The sequence below is a fragment of the Rhinoderma darwinii genome, chromosome 3 (genome assembly GCF_050947455.1).
Source record: "Rhinoderma darwinii isolate aRhiDar2 chromosome 3, aRhiDar2.hap1, whole genome shotgun sequence".
Taxonomy (NCBI): Eukaryota; Metazoa; Chordata; class Amphibia; order Anura; family Rhinodermatidae; genus Rhinoderma; species Rhinoderma darwinii.
The window spans coordinates 425,303,632-425,320,762 of NC_134689.1; the positions used below are offsets into that span (position 1 = coordinate 425,303,632).

Here is a 17,131-nt window from a genome sequence, read left to right on the forward strand (position 1 = left end):
TCATCTGAAAGCCTCTCGAAAATTGCTTTATAGATGGTACATGACTCTGTTTCCTACTGTGTCCTATATCTGTTGGCGATGCAACGCTTCTGTTGGCTCATTATTACATATCTGGTGGAGTTGTGATGTCATCGCTCCGTTTTGGGCAGAGATACAAAAAATGTTAACCAGTATAATCGGTTTTCCGGTTCCTTGGGGACCAGAAGTAGCACTGCTTTCCTTGAAATTAGAGGATATAGGCATTGAGAATAGTTCGGTCATGGCTCATATACTAACTGTAGCGAGAACAAGTATTGCTCAGAGATGGAAAAGCGCTTCTATTCCGACTAAGGTAGAAATCTTGCACAAGGTTCAGTACAATTGTATTATGGAACATTTAATTTACACAAAACTACATAAGACACAGGAATTCGCTTACAAATGGTCTCAATGGCTTGTTTTTAATGGCTTACAGTTTCCTTTATAGAAAGATGTTATAGAAGCGTATTAGGGTCCTTATGTATATTCTTAATCCTAGAGCAGGGACTTTATGTTTGTCTGTATGTTTTATGTTTATTTATTCTTTTCTACATTGGATAGGTGTAAAATAGTAAAATTTAAATTTATGGAAGTTTAACTCTGGTTACATTATCAATTACTGTCATTATGATTATCTCAATATGTACCCAGTATGTTTCTAATGCAAGTATGTGTATATTCACTATTAGATTAATTTTAAATCTTTATGCTTTTTGCGATCCCATAAATTTGAAAAATTTCATATTTCCAATGTTAATGTCTTGTTTATTTTTGTATAACTTTGAAAAACTTTAATAATAAAAGTTATATTGAGAAAGTTTCTTAACCTTCTAGACGTTTCACAGGAATTAAAGAAAAGTAGAGGTGAAATTTACAAATTAAATTTTTTGTTGATGCAGAAATTCATTTTGAATCCATTTTGAAAAAAAAACAAAAAAACATACCCCACATGTGGTAATAAACGGCTGTTTGGACACACAGCAGGGCTGAGAAGGGAAAGAGCGCTATTTGGCTTTTGGAGATCACATTTAGCAGGAATGGTTTGCGGAGGCCATGTCGCATTTGCAAAGCCCCTGAGAGACCAAAACAGTGGAAAGCCCCCACAAGTAGCCCCATTTTGGAAACTATGCCCCTTGAGGAAATTATCTAGGGGCATGGTTAGCATTTTGACCCCTCAAGTTTTTTGCAGAAATTATTGTAAGTAGGCCAAGAAAATGAAAATCTACATTCTTTCAAAGAAAATATAGGTTTAGCTATTTTTTTTTCTCATTTTCACAAGGACTAAAGGAGAAAAAGCACCATAAAATTTGTAAAGTAATTTCTCCCAAGTAAAACAATACCCCACATGTGGTCATAAACGGCTGTTTGGACACACGGCAGGGCTGAGAAGGGAAAGAGCGCTATTTGGCTTTTGGAGATCACATTTATCAGGAATGGTTTGTGGAGGCCATGTCGCATTTACAAAGCCCCTGAGAGACCAAAACAGTGGAAAGCCCCCACAAGTAGCCCCATTTTTGAAACTATACCCCTTGAGGGATTCATCTAGTGGTGTAGTGAGCCTTTCGACCCCACCGGTGCTTCATAGAATTTATGAGAATTGAGCAGTGAAAATCAAGACAATCCCTTTTCTTCAATAAGACGTAGCTTTAGCTCAAAAATTTTCATTTTAGCAACAAATAAAGGAAAAAAAGAACCCAACATTTGTAAAGCAATTTCTCCCGAGAACGGCAATACCCCATATGTGGTCATAAACTGCTGCTTGTGTACATGGATGGATCAGAAGAGAAGGAGCGCCATTTGGCTTTTGTAGCACAGATTATGCTGGATTGGTTTCTTGACACTTTGTCGCTTTTGCAAAGCCCCTAAAGTACCAGTACAGTGGAAACTACCCAAAAGGGACTCCATTTGGGATACTACATTCCTTGAGGAATTAATCTAGGGGTGTAGTGAGGATTTTAACTCCACAGATGTTTCATAGATTTTATTTGAATTGGGCAGTGAAAATAAAAAAATAATTTTTTCCAATAAGACGTAGCTTTAGCGCAACATTTTTCATTTTCTCAAAAAATAAGGGAGATAAAGAACCCTAACCTTTGTAATGCAATTTCTCCCAAGTACGGCAATACCCCATACGTGGTCATAAACTAATTTTTGGGCACACGGCATGGCTCAGAAAGAAAGGAGTGCCATCAATAAAGATTTTTTCTACTTTTTGTATATTCTCTTGTCTTCATAGTATCTGTCTCCTATAGGTTATATTTATCTTTGATGCTTTTTGGGTCTGCACCCTAGGATCAGCCCATATAGTCTGCATATACTGATTATTGAATCATATGTTTGGGCCATTAGATCCATGCTGTATTTGCGCTTCTCGGCCTTTTGGCTAAGATCAAGTGTAGTATCTGTTCTTATCAGTCCTTGTAAGGGCAGATAGCTCGGAGAACCACTGGGGGCTATTAACACTAGCTTAGTGATCCAAGAGCGTTACTGACTAAGCCGGCGACGAACTGCGGAGAAGAACCAGCGAAGACGACGATCCAGAAGGGAGAAATCGCCATCGAGGAAGAAGCTCCGGGAGATCGCTGCCGGGAAGAAGGAGAACTGCGACAGAGACCTTCGGAGTAGAGCCGCTGCTGAAGGGGAACTTCGAAGAAGCTCGGCCGCAGGAGAAGAAGCTCGACGAGGAACCGCTGCGGAAGAAATTTCGTGGAAGAACCTCGGCCAGCAAGGAGAAGATTTGCATAGCTCCGCCCCCTTCGGGAAAAGAGCTGTTGAAGACCCTCCCTAAGCGACAGGAACAGCTGGAAGAAGCCATGGCTTCAACCAGCAACCCTGCTGCCCAGAAGGAGAAGGCTGATGGACCGGGCAAGCAGACCCAGGCCAGGACATCTCCTCCTGAAGCCTCCTCAAGCCAACAGGCCACCAGGAAGCCGAACCAGGCTGCTCCAACCCTGGAGCCCTGGATGAAGCAGACGGTGGCCCTGAAGCTGAAGGAGGTGGACGGGAGAGTGCCGGACATGACGGAAGAAGTGTTCTGCCAGAAGATGCTCCTGGACCAGGGCTCCGCTAAGCCGGAGAACATCAGCATCCAGGCCTTCATGACCGGGATGTTCTTCGTGACCTTTGCATCGATCAACATCTGCAGAAGTTACTGAGAGATGGTGAAAGCGGCGAAGCCTGAATCCCCTTTCTCTCGCTTTGTGGGCAACTGCCCTGTCCAAAGAGAGGAAAGGCGGGTGACGGTCTCAATGCGGAACCCACACACCCCCGGCAAAGACATCACCACGCTCCTGAAGCGGTTCTGCACAGTGGTGAGGGAACCCACCCACATCCTGAACGGACTCGGGTTCTGGACTGGCAAGTGGTTGGTAATCGTCCGACTGACCAAGGATTCGAGCGCGGAAGACGGCCTCCAGCACCTGCCCCAGTCATTCTAGCTGGGCAACTCCTACGGCCTCATCTACTACCCGGACAGTCCCTCTCCCCCCTCTCCCGGCCCTCCCTCGCCCTACCCTCCCCACCCTCCCTCGCCCGGTCCTCCCCACCCCCCCGTCCCCAACCCCTGTCACCCCCACTGAGGCTCTCACCTTCTCCTACCCACCCACCTCAGTGGTCCTGTCACCTGCACCTCTCCCAACCCAGCCTCCCTTCTCCCCAGCTCCAGCAGCACTAACATCTTCCCCTCCAGCTGCTGGAGTCCTCTCCCTGGAGGATTTTCCCCCTCTTGTCTCCTCAGGTGCCATCCAGAGGAAGAGAAAGGTGAGGGACAGCCCAGCTACTGATTCCTCAAAGCGAAAAGTTGTGGAAATCTGCGAAGATTCCCTTGCGCAGCAGGAGGAAATGGAGCAGATGGTGGAGGAACTCGTGTCTGAACCTGAGGTCATCGACTTCACAACAGACATCCAGGTGGCTTCAATGCTGGAACAATTTTTGGCAGAGAGCCTGCTGGATCTTCCGGACCCGCCATGCGAGGAGGATCCGCCCGACCGGACTGGTAACTAAGGTGTATCGTTTGCACTAACCTTCTTTATTCTCCCCATGGCTGCTAAACTTAACATCTTTAGCCTCAATGTGAGGAGTGTTAGAGATAGGACTAGATGTCAGATGGTGTTAACTTTTCTTTCCAGACAGTCGAGTGATGTTTTTATTCTGCAGGAATGTACTCTCCCCTCTTCCAGGTCATACCATCATCTGGCCAGGCAGTGGACCCATGGCCCGTCCTACTGGTCTGGTGGGGGCGACTGTAAGTCTGCAGGGGTTGCCATCCTGATTAGGGGAAGCGTATTTACTGTTGACTCTGTTCAGGAGCTCGTCTGCGGCCGCTTGTTGGTCGTAGACGGTTTCTGGGCAGGAGAGCCGATTAGGCTCATCAACGTGTACGCTCTCCCTATGAAGGCTGAGCGCCTGGAACTATTCCAGACCCTGCGGACCCAGCTTGCCACCACTAGGGCAGTGGTGATGGCCGGGGACTTCAACTGCCCCATCGAAGACGATGGACGAAGTTCCGGCACTTCAATCAAGCTGGATGTCAGTTCCAAACTGCTTATCGAGATGGTAACCAAAGCATCCTTGCAGGACGTTGTGGGCTCCATGGGGAATGGCTCTGCGAACTATTCATGGAGCCGACCCAATGGCTCACTTCGTTCTCGGATGGACTTTGTGTTCACCTCCCGGGCAGTCAAGCAGCATGGGCACTCCATGGTCCCCTGCTTCTTCTCTGACCACAGGGCCATTTTATTCCAGGGTGCCATCGGCCACGGTTTTCCTCCCGGCCCTGGCTCCTGGAGGCTGAATTGTGCCCTGCTGGAAAGAGAGGAGGTACTGGCGGAACTTAGAGATGCCTATATTGTTTGGAGGAATGATAAAGTTTTCTTTGACAAAACCTGTGACTGGTGGGAATATGTTAAAGTTGAATTTCGTTGTTTCTATCAGGCAAAAAGTCGTCAACAGGCGTGCGAGAGGAAGAGAGACTTCAGGGAGACGCAGCGTCAGCTGCGATCCCTGCAAGACCTCCTTCAATGTGGCTGGGACGTCAGGAAGGAGCTGGAGGAAGCCAAAAAGGGCCTGGAAAGGCACTTTGAGGAGGAATCCAAGCGGATTGTCTTTCGTTCCAAGGTGGAGAACCTGGAGAAGGGTGAGAAATGTAACTCGTTCTTTTTCAGGAAAATCCATGCCGGCCACACGCCCCTGTAGGAACTCCGAGATGAGACCGGAAACATGCATTCTGGGAAGGAGGTCACAGACTACTACCGAAGCCTCTACTCCCGGAAAACCACTGACCCCGAAGCCGCCGATAAATTCCTGTCAGGTATCACTAATCATATTGATCCTGCAGGTACGGAGGCTATGGATGTACCCCTGACGGTGGAGGAACTGCTCTCTGCCGCTAAATCCTTCAGACCCGGCAGGACCCCCGGCAGTGATGGTCTCCCAGCAGAGCTCTATGTAGCGCTGGGGGACTTGATCTGTCCGGACCTGCTGGAGCTCTATGAGGAGATGGTGGTGGAGGGTAGAATGCCACCGTCCTTGAGAGAAGGCATGATCACGATCTTGTATAAGCGGAAGGGGGAGAGATGTGACCTGAAAAACTGGTGTCCCATCTCTCTCCTGAACGTGGACTACAAGATCCTCGCCAAAGTATTGGCCAACAGACTGAAGGTTGTCATCGGACAGATCATCGGATCGGACCAAACCTGCGGAATTCCTGGCCGTAGGGTGGCCGACAGTCTTGCCCTGGTGAGGGACACGGTGCATTACATGCAAAGCCGCCATACACATGCGGCCCTGGTCAGTCTTGATCAGGAGAAGGCTTTTGACCGGGTCTCTCACAAATTCATGGGTAAGGCTCTGCGTAGGCTGCGGCTTGGCAGGTTGTTCTGTTTGTATGTTAACCTGATGTATTGTGACATTTACAGCTCGGTGCTGGTGAACGGCTGGAAGACTGACCCCTTTCCTGTATCGTCGGGGGTTAGACAAGGCTGTCCTCTTTCACCTCTCCTTTTTGTTTGTGTTATAGAGCTCTTCGCAGAGGCTATCCGGCAGAATGGAGAGATCAGAGGGATCACCGCACCAGGTCCAGGACACTTCGAGGTCAAATGCTCGCTGTACATGGACGATGTGACCGTCTTCTGCGCTGACCAGAGCTCGGTGACTGCACTCGTCCAGACCTGCGAGGAGTTCGGACGCGCTTCAGGGGCAAAAGTCAAATGCGGGAAGTCAGAAGCCATGCTCTTCGGAAAATGGTACCTGCCTTCTCCTGCCTCCTTCCCGTTTACTATCAAGCCGGACTTCATCAAAATTCTTGGAGTCTGGTTCGGTAAGGAAGGTGCAGCCCTAAAGTCGTGGGAAGAACGCTTGGCCAAAATCAACCAAAGGATCGGACTGTGGAGCCTCAGACAACTCACTATTGAGGGCAAAGCAATGGTCCTGCGTAACGTAGTCTGTTACAATACACTGCACAGGCATGGCCCCCTCTTGCCACGGTCTCGAGGGCCATTATCAGGATTGTGTTTCGCTTCATCTGGGGCTCGAAAATGGACAGAGTAAAGCAGACTGTTATGTACAAGGAGCCCCGCAAAGGTGGGAAGGGTATACCCGACATCCCCACTCTGCTGCGGATCGCTTTTGTATGTGACTGTGTTCATAGGACTCTGAGGACAGCAAACGGCTCTGCGGGCAAAGCCATGTCACGCTACTTCCTCCTTCTCCTCTGGCGAGGTTTTGGCTGGGACAAGTGGGACAGCTCCTTCCCATAAAACTGGCACGCTCCCTGGTTCTACGGAGATGTTGTCCGGTTTGTGAGGGAGCATCAGCTGGAGGGTCTTAAGCCCGACTTATGGAAACCTAAGACGATCCACAAGCACATCAGAGCAAAGGACTCACTGGAGTCTGTTCCAGGGCTTCATGCCGACATGTTGGAGACTGTTTGGACTAACGTGTCATCTGGCAGGTTGACCAACGGGCACAAGGACATTTCATGGATGGCCATCCAGGGAGGACTGCCTCTTAGGTCATTCATGCATGCCCGAAACCTGTGTAAGACCCGGTACTGCCCCAGGTGCCCCTTCACGGAGGAAACATCTTTGCACACTTTCTGGCAGTGCCCCTTTGCACAGGGTCCGTTGAAAGCCTTGGAACATGAACTCAAGGACTCAGTTCCCAGGAACAGACTGTCGTACCGCTCGGTACTTTATGGACTATTTCCTGGGAGTAACACTCCCTGGGTTGTAGATCAAGTGGAGTTCCAAAAACCGGATTGACTTACTGTGTAGTGTGTGATAAAGTGGGGGGCCATTGTATGTTATATATGTATTGATTGCTTGCTTGCTACAAAGTTTGCAAAAGTGACATTATTTAAAACCATTTTTCCTTTGCAGTTTCCTTCCTGAGTAGTTGACTAAGGGGGAGGGGTTAGCTGGTACCAGGTGGTATAAATCAGGCCTCAGTACTCTGTAGAGCCTGCTCTGTGGCTTGAAAAAACAAGTGGGTTGTAGATCAAGTGGAGTTCCAAAAACCGGAGTTGAAAAGAGGAGTTAAGCCCCAGTAAGTACTCTTCTTCTACTTTTTCTTTTTGATTAACACCTGTTCGCAGTTTTTTTTTGTAACTTGGATAATGGATAGCAAGATTGAAGGTTTTCTTCAGTGCACAGTTTGCCATATGTATGCACGACTGGAGCCGGAGTTCCAGGGTGAATACATCTGTGGCAGATGTGAGCATGTTGGTCACCTGGAAGCTCGTATTAGAGATCTGGAGGAGCAGAATGCAACACTGAGGAGGATAGACAATCTTGAGCTGAGCTTGCTGCTCACGGAGCATGCAGTTAGTGGGTTAGAACTGGAGGGTGAAGACATGGGTGAGCAGGATCAGGTAAGTAGCTGGGTTAATGTAGTTAGGGGCAGTAGAAAGGGGTCAAAGAAAAGGAAGGCCGATCTGGTTTCTGACATTCCAGGCAAAATTGCCAGGTTGGGTGATGATGCGAGGGTGTCAGTCTCAGAAATGGCAGCCCTAGTGGATACTGATCTCTCTAACAGCCGGGAGAACAGCCCATCTAGTAGTCGGTGGGATGGTAATGCAGGTAAGCCAAGACAATTGATAGTCGTAGGGGATTCTATAATCAGGAAGACGGATAGAATAATTTGTCGCCAAGACCACCTCAACCGAATGGTTTGCTGTCTCCCTGGTGCCAGGGTTCGGCATGTAGTGGAACGGGTGGACAAATTGCTGGGAGGGGCTGGTGATGATCCAGATGTCGTGGTCCATGTCGGTACCAATGACAGAATAAATGGTAGGTGGAGGAGCCTTAAGAATAATTTTAAAGAACTAGGATACAAGCTGGGGTTATTCCATACGTCCGTCAGGCTCCAAGTACCTCTCATTATGGGTAAGATACCTTTTCTGCATTTGGGTTATATTTGCGAACTCTACTAACCACGATACTAAATGTTGACAGCTTCACTTTGCACACTAATCGGATACGACTTAGAGATCCACACATGTATATTACTGTGCCTCTATACTCTGTAACTCTGTGCATGCATATTATGTCATGCATTTTGGTATCTATGGTTGCCCCTATTCATACATGCTATTGGTAACCTTCCTGTATCTATATACCTTAATAACTGAGCCTGCCTTTCTGCAATGGATATTTCACAGAGTCACTCTCTCCAATTGTACCTTTTTTAATAATTCTTCAGTGTTATGTGTATAAACTATGTAATAAAGATTTCTTTTATTATATGGCCGCTATACTCCTTGTTCTTTCTTGTGTATAAAATCAGGAAGACGGATAGAATAATTTGTCGCCAAGACCACCTCAACCGAATGGTTTGCTGTCTCCCTGGTGCCAGGGTTCGGCATGTAGTGGAACGGGTGGACAAATTGCTGGGAGGGGCTGGTGATGATCCAGCTGTCGTGGTCCATGTCGGTACCAATGACAGAATAAATGGTAGGTGGAGGAGCCTTAAGAATAATTTTAAAGAACTAGGATACAAGCTGAAGGGAAGGACCTCCAAAGTAGTATTCTCAGGAATACTGCCTGTGCCATGCGCATCACAGGAAAGACAGCGGGAGCACAGGGAGTTAAATGCATGGCTGAAGTCTTGGTGTAGAGGAGAAGGATTTGGGTTCCTAGAGCACTGGGCTGACTTTTCATTGGGGTACAAACTGTATTCTGCAGATGGTTTGCACCTAAATGGAAGGGGGTCTGCTGTGCTGGGGGAGAGAATTCTAGCTGGGGTGGCGGAGTATTTAAACTAGGGCTGAGGAGGGAGGTCAATGTAGAAAAAAAAGGGGTAGCCAGGTTAGAGAGGGGTCAGACTATATTGGTGGGGGGAGAAACAGAATGTGGGGAGATGACTAGACAACAAGATAAGGAGATCATTTCGTTACAAAACATCAGTGTAAATAAAAAGGCCCGACTAATGTCAAATCACATTTCTGATAATAAAAGTGAAAAACTGACAGGCAAGTTAAAGTGTATGTTCACAAATGCCAGAAGTCTAGCAAGCAAAATGGGGGAGCTGGAGGCCTTGATACTGGAAGAAAATATAGATATAGTTTGTGTTGCTGAAACATGGCTGGACTCTTCACATGACTGGGCTGTAAATCTACAGGGTTTTACACTTTTTCGGAAAGACAGGACAAATAGGAAAGGTGGTGGTGTATGTCTGTATGTGAGAAATGATATGAAGGCGAGTGTGAAAGAGACAATAGTCGGTGAATACTGTGAGGAGGTTGAAACCTTGTGGGTGGAACTAGAAAGGGAGGTAAACACTGAAAAAATTACTTTTGGTGTAATCTATAGACCCCCCAATATAACTGAGGAGATGGAAGTTCAGCTATATAAACAGATGGAGCGGGCTGCACAGGCGGGTACTGTAGTGATAATGGGAGATTTTAATTTCCGGGATATTAATTGGTGTCATGGTTCAGCTTCAACTGCAAAGGGGAGACATTTCCTCAACCTGTTGCAGGAAAATTTTATGGGCCAGTTTGTGGAAGACCCGACTAGAGGTGAAGCTCTGTTGGATCTGGTCATTTCTAATAATGCAGATCTTGTTGGGAATGTCAATGTTCGTGAAAACCTCGGTAACAGTGATCATAATATAGTTACATTTTACCTATACTGTAAAAAACAAACGCAGGCTGGGAGGGCAAAAACATTTAATTTTAAGAAAGCCAATTTCCCCAGGATGAGGGCTGCAATTCAGGATATGGACTGGGAAGAACTAATGTCAAATAATGGAACAAATGATAAATGGGAGATTTTCAAATCTACTTTGAGTTATTATAGTGCAAAATTTATTCCAATAGGTAACAAGTATAAACGACTCAAATTAAACACCACATGGCTTACACCTTATGTGAAAGGGGCAATACATGACAAAAAAAGGGCATTTAAAAAATACAAATCTGAGGGTACAGCTGTAGCCTTTGTAAAATATAAAGAGCTTAATAAAATCTGTAAAAAGGTAATAAAATTAGCAAAAATACAAAATGAAAGGCAGGTGGCCAAGGATAGTAAAACAAATCCCAAAAAATTCTTCAAGTATATAAATGCTAAAAAGCCAAGGTCTGAACATGTAGGACCCCTAGATAATGGTAATGGGGAGTTGATCACAGGGGATCAAGAGAAGGCAGAGTTACTAAATGGGTTCTTTAGCTCTGTATATACAACAGAAGAAAGAGCAGCTAATGTAGCCGGTGCCAGTGCTGTTAATATATCAGTTGATATAATGAATTGGATGAATGTAGAGATGGTCCAAGCTAAATTAAATAAAATAAATGTGCACAAGGCCCCGGGACCAGATGGGTTACACCCTAGAATTCTTAAAGAGCTTAGTTCAGTTATTTCTGTCCCCCTTTTCATAATATTCAGAGAATCTCTAGTGACTGGTATAGTGCCAAGGGACTGGCGCAGCGCAAATGTGGTGCCGATTTTCAAAAAGGGCTCTAGGTCTTCCCCGGGTAATTATAGACCAGTAAGCTTAACATCCATCGTGGGGAAAATGTTTGAGGGGCTATTGAGGGACTATATACAGGATTATGTGACAATAAATAGCATTATAAGTGACAGCCAGCACTGTTTTACTAAGGACAGACGTTGTCAAACTAACCTAATCTGTTTTTATGAAGAGGTGAGCAGAAGTCTAGACAGAGGGGCCGTTGTGGATTTTGTGTTTTTGGACTTTGCAAAGGCATTTGACACTGTCCCCCATAGACGCCTAATGGGTAAATTAAGGACTATAGGTTTAGAAAATATAGTTTGTAATTGGATTGAGAATTGGCTCAAGGACCGTATCCAGAGGGTTGTGGTCAATGATTCCTACTCTGAATGGTCCCCAGTTATAAGTGGTGTACCCCAGGGTTCAGTGCTGGGACCACTATTATTCAACTTATTTATTAATGATATAGAGGATGGGATTAATAGCACTATTTATATTTTTGCAGATGACACCAAGCTATGTAATATAGTTCAGTCTATGGAAGATGTTCATGAATTGCAAACGGATTTAAACAAACTAAGTGTTTGGGCGTCCACTTGGCAGATGAAGTTTAATGTAGATAAATGTAAAGTTATGCATCTGGGTACCAACAACCTGCATGCATCATATGTCCTAGGGGGAGCTACACTGGGGGAGTCACTTGTAGAGAAGGATCTGGGTGTACTTGTAAATCATAAACTAAATAACAGCATGCAGTGTCAATCAGCTGCTTCAAAGGCCAGCAGGATATTGTCGTGTATTAAAAGAGGCATGGACTCGCGGGACAGGGATGTAATATTACCACTTTACAAAGCATTAGTGAGGCCTCATCTAGAATATGCAGTTCAGTTCTGGGCTCCAGTTCATAGAAAGGATGCCTTGGAGTTGGAAATAATACAAATAAGAACGACGAAGCTAATAAGGGGCGCGGAGAATCTAATTTATGAGGAAAGATTAAAAGAACTAAACCTATTTAGCCTTGAAAAAAGACGACTAAGGGGGGACATGATTAACTTATATAAATATATGAATGGCACATACAAAAAATATGGTGAAATCCTGTTCCATGTAAAACCCCCTAAAAAACAAGGGGGCACTCCCGCCATCTGATAAAAGAAAGGTTCAAACTGCAGAGGCGAAAAGCCTTCTTTACTTTGAGAACAGTGTATTTATGGAATAGTCACCACAGGAACCGTCACAGCAGGGACAGGAGATGCTTTAATCCCTTAAGAAGGATGCAGCCTAGTTTTGGCCTTAACCCCTTAAGGACGCAGCCTAGTTTTGGCCTTAAGGCTCAGAGCCCATTTTTCAAATCTGACATATTTCACTTTATGTGGTAATAACGTCAGAATGCGTAAACCTACCCAAGCGATTCTGAGATTGTTTTCTCGTGACACATTGGGCTTCATGTTCGTGGTAAAATTTGGTCGATATATTCAGTGTTTATTGGTGAAAAATTGCAAAATGTAGAGAAAATTTAGAAAAAATTGAATTTTTCAGAATTTAAATGCATCTGCTTGTAAAACAGACGGTTATACCACCCAAAATAGTTACTAGTTCACATTTCCCATATGTCTACTTTGGATTGGCATCGTTTTTTGAACATTCTTTTATTTTTCTTGGACGTTACAAGGCTTAGAACATAAACAGCAATTTCTCATATTTTTAAGAAAATTTCAAAAGCCTTTTTTTTAAGGTACCTCTTGAGTTCTGAAGTGGCTTTGAGTGGCCTATGTATTAGAAACCCTGATAAAACACCCCATTTTAAAAACTAGACCCCTCAAAGTATTCAAAACAGCAGTTAGAAAGTTTTTTAACCCTTCAGGCATTTCACAGGAATTAAAGCAAAGTGAAGATGATATTTGAAAATTTCATTTTTCTTGCTGAATTTCAATTTTATTCATTTTTTTTTCTGTAACACAGAAGGTTTTACCAGAGAAACACTACTAAAAATGTATTTTCCACATTCTGCAGTTTTTAGAAATGTCCCACATGTGGTCCTACTGCGCTCGTGGACTAAAACACAAGCCCTAGAAGCAAAGAAGCACCTAGTGCATTTTGAGGTCTCTTTTTTATTAGCATATATTTTAGGCAGCATGCCAGGTTTGAAGGTGTTGAGGTGTCAAAACAGTAGGAATCCCCCAATAGTGACCCCATTTTGGAAACTACACCCCTCAAGGAATTAATTTAGGGTTGTTGTTACCATTTTGACCGCACAGTTTTTTCACAGCACGTATTTGAATTGGGCTCTGAAATGAAAAAAATGACATTTTTTCCAATAAGATGTAATTTTTTTACCAAAATTTCTTATTTTCACAGGGAACAAAATACCCCATTTTGTTGCCCAATTTGTCCTTAGTGTGGCAATACCCCATTTGTGGTGATAAACTGCCGTTTGGGCCCATGGGAGGGCTCAGAACGAAAGGAGCGCTGTGTGTTCTTTGGAGTCCAGATTTTGCTGGATTGGTTTTCGGGTGCCATGTCGCATTTGCAGAGCCCCAGAGGTATCAAAGCAATAGAAACCCACCACAAATGACCCCATTTTGGAAACTAAACCCCTCAAGGAATTCATTTATGGGTATTGTGACCATTTTGACCCCATAGTTTTTTCACAGAACTTATTTGAATTGGGCTGGGAATGAAAACCAAATTATTTTTTTCAAATAATATGTAGTTTTGGATAAAAATTTCTTATTTTCACAAGAAACAAAATACCTCATTCTGTTGCGCAATTTGTTCTGAGTGCCGCAATAGCCCATTTGTTGTGATAAACTGCCGTTTGGGCCCATGGGAGGGCTCAGAAGGAAAGGACCACCATTTGGCCTACTGGGGATTTTCTAGTGCGAAGTCATGTATGCAGAAGCCCCTGAGGTACCAGTACAGTTGAAACCCGCAAGAAGTGACCCCGTTTTAAAAACTACACCCTTAAGGCATTCATCTAGAGGTGTAGTGAGCATTTTGACCGGAGACCTACACCCCATAAACTGTAATGTGGGTTCTCCCGGGTATGGCAATACCCTACATGTGGCTGTTATCAGCTGTCTGGACACACAGCAGGGCCCAGAGGGGAAAGACGAGGGGGGATAAGCTGTGTGGAGTGCATCAGGGTAAGTAAAATTGGGGTAAATTCTAAACCAAGGGATGTATGATAAATTTTAAAACACTTTCATACAGAGCTCTGGTTATTCGGGACACGTGTCACATTGATATATTGTGTCATCCATTATCGCCCTCTTATAGCAGACTTTGCACCTCTTTTGACTTTTTCCCTTCTTGCCAGTTTGGGGAACTTCTCCTGGAAAGTGTTGCCCTGGTACGATGTGTGTGGCCCCGCTTCCAGAAGTACTGGGTGCCCCCCCTTCTTGGTCCCTAAAGATTAGGTTCTTGATAATCACCTCTTGAAATTCCAGGAAAGTTCCTGTCTGGCCTGCACATCGATGTAGCATGTACGCATTGTACAATGCCATCTGTATGATGTGCCCGGCCAGCTTCTTATACCACACCGCATGGCGCTGTAGGGCTTCAGGGCTTTATCTTACAAGTCCATCCCTCCCATGTACCTATTGTAGTCCAGGATGCAGTCTGGTTTGGTGGTGGCCTTTCCTTCATATATCCTAAACCTGTAGGTATACCCTGATGCACTCTCACAGCTTATACATCTTCACGCCATACCTTGCCCTCTTACCCGGCAGGTACTGGCGGAATTGAACCCTCCCTTTAAAATGTACCAGGGACTCATCAATAGAAATACACTTCTCGGGGGTGTATGCTTGGGAAAACCGGGCACTAGAACGGTCTAATAGGGGTCTTCGTTTATACAAACGGTCAAAACTGGGGCCATCTCGGGGTGGGCACGGCTCATTATCAGTATAATGTAAGAAGCGAAGTATTGCCTCATTTATTTATTTTTTTAGGTTCCAGTTCAGTTCTGAAGTTGCTTTGAGGGGCCCATATATTAGAAACCCCTATCAAATACCCCATTTTAGAAACTAGACCCCTCAAAGTATTCACAACAGCATTTAGAAAGTTTATGAACCCTTTAGTTGTTTCACAAAAATTTAGAGCAAAGTAGAGGTGAAATTTACATTTTTTTTTTGTCAGAAAATCCTCTTTATACCATTTTTTTTATAACACAAAAGGATTTATCAGAGAAATGCAACTTAATACATATTGCCCAGATTCTGCAGTTTTGAGAAATATCCCACATGTGGCCCTAGTGCAGTAATGGACTGAAGCGCCGGCCTCCGAAGCAAAGGAGCACCTAGTGGATTTTGAAGCCTCTTTTTTATTAGGCACCATGTCCGGTTTGAAGAGGTCTTGTGGTGCCAAAACATTGGGAACCCCCCAAAAGTGACCCCTTTTTGGAAACTAGACCCCTTGAGGAATCCATTGTAGTTTTCTTGGGGTGCATGCGGCTTTTTGATCAGTTTTTATTCTATTTTTAGGTGGCGTGGTGACTAAAAAACAGCAATTGTACGATTGTTTTTTTTTTCTTTTTTTTTTACAGCGTTCACCGTGCGCTATAAATGACATATTCACTTTATTCTGCGGGGCGATACGATTACGGCGATACCGGATGTTTATAGTTTTTTTTTATGTCTTATGGCGTTTGCACAATAAAATAAGTTTTGTAAACAATCATTCACTTTTTGTGTTACCTTATTCTAAGCGCCAGAACTTTTTTATTTTTTAATCAATAAAGCCGTGCGAGGACTTATTTTTTGCGTAACGAACTGTAGTTTCGATCAGTAACATTTTTAGGTACATGCGATTTTTTGATCTCTTTTTATTCAATTTTTTGGGAGGTGAAGTGACCAAAGAATTGTTATTGTGGTTCGGTTTATTATTATTTTATTTTACGGCGTTCACCGTGCGGGATAAATAATGAAATAATTTTGTAGTTCAAGCCGTTACGGACGCGGCGATACCAATTATGTATAGTTTATTTGTTTGTTTATATATTTTTATTAATAATAAAGGACTGATAAGGGAAAAAGGGGGATTTTTACTTTTAATACTTTTAAATCTTTTATTTTCTTATTTTTACACATCTTTTTTTAACTTTTTTTTAACTTTATTACTTTGTCCCACTAGGGGACATGAGGGCAGGAGGGCCTGATCGCTATTCTAATACACTGCACTACATGCGTAGTGCAGTGTATTAGAACTGTCAGCTACTCACTGACAGCAAGCATAGTGGGTCCTGACGTTGTCAGGACCCACTAGGCTTCCGACTATGGCATAGCCAGACGCCATTGTTTGGTGTCCGGTTGCCATAGTCACCATCGCCGGCCGCTATCGCGTAGCAGGCCGGCGATGGCAGCTTAACCCCTAAAAAGCCGCGACCTCTATAGAACGCGGCTTTTAAGGGGTTAATCAGCGGGGACACAGCGATCGGTCCCCGCTGTAGGAGCTGTGACAGCTGCTGAACAAGACAGCAGCGTCACAGCTCCTGTATGTGTCGGGAGGACGGCCGAAACGGGCGTTACTCCCGAGACGTACTATTACGGCATGGAGCGCGAACGATACAGCTGCCATGACGTAATAGTACGTCAAGGAGCGGGAAGGGGTTAAGGCTCAGAGCCCATTTTTCAAATCTGACATATTTCCCTTTATGTGGTAATAACGTTGGAATGTTTAAACCTATCCAAGCGATTCTGAGATTTTTTTCTCGTGACACATTGGGCTTCATGTTCGTGGTAAAATTTGGTCGATATATTCAGTGTTTATTGGTGAAAAATTGCAAAATTTAGAGAAAATTTTGAAAAAATTGCATTTTTCAGAATTTAAATGCATCTGCTTGTAAAACAGACGGTTATACCACCCAAAATAGTTACTAGTTCATATTTCCCATATGTCTACTTTAGATTGGCATCATTTTTTGAACATTCTTTTATTTTTCTTGGACGTTACAAGGCTTAGAACATAAATAGCAATTTCTCATATTTTTAAGAAAATTTCAAAATACTGTTTTTTAAGGTACCTGTTCAGTTCTGAAGTGGCTTTGAGGGGCCTATGTATTAGAAACCCTGATAAAAACACCCCATTTTAAAAACTAGACACCAAAGTATTCAAAACAGCATTTAGAATTTTTTTTAACCATTCAGGCATTTCACAGGAATTAAAG

The 17,131-nt window shown here is 44.2% G+C and overlaps 1 pseudogene; it reads left to right on the forward strand.

Annotated features, from left to right (window-relative positions):
* Window positions 1–2,381: 2,381 nt before the first annotated feature.
* LOC142751148 (U2 spliceosomal RNA) lies at window positions 2,382–2,505 on the forward strand (annotated as a pseudogene).
* The last annotated feature ends 14,626 nt before the right edge of the window (window positions 2,506–17,131 follow it).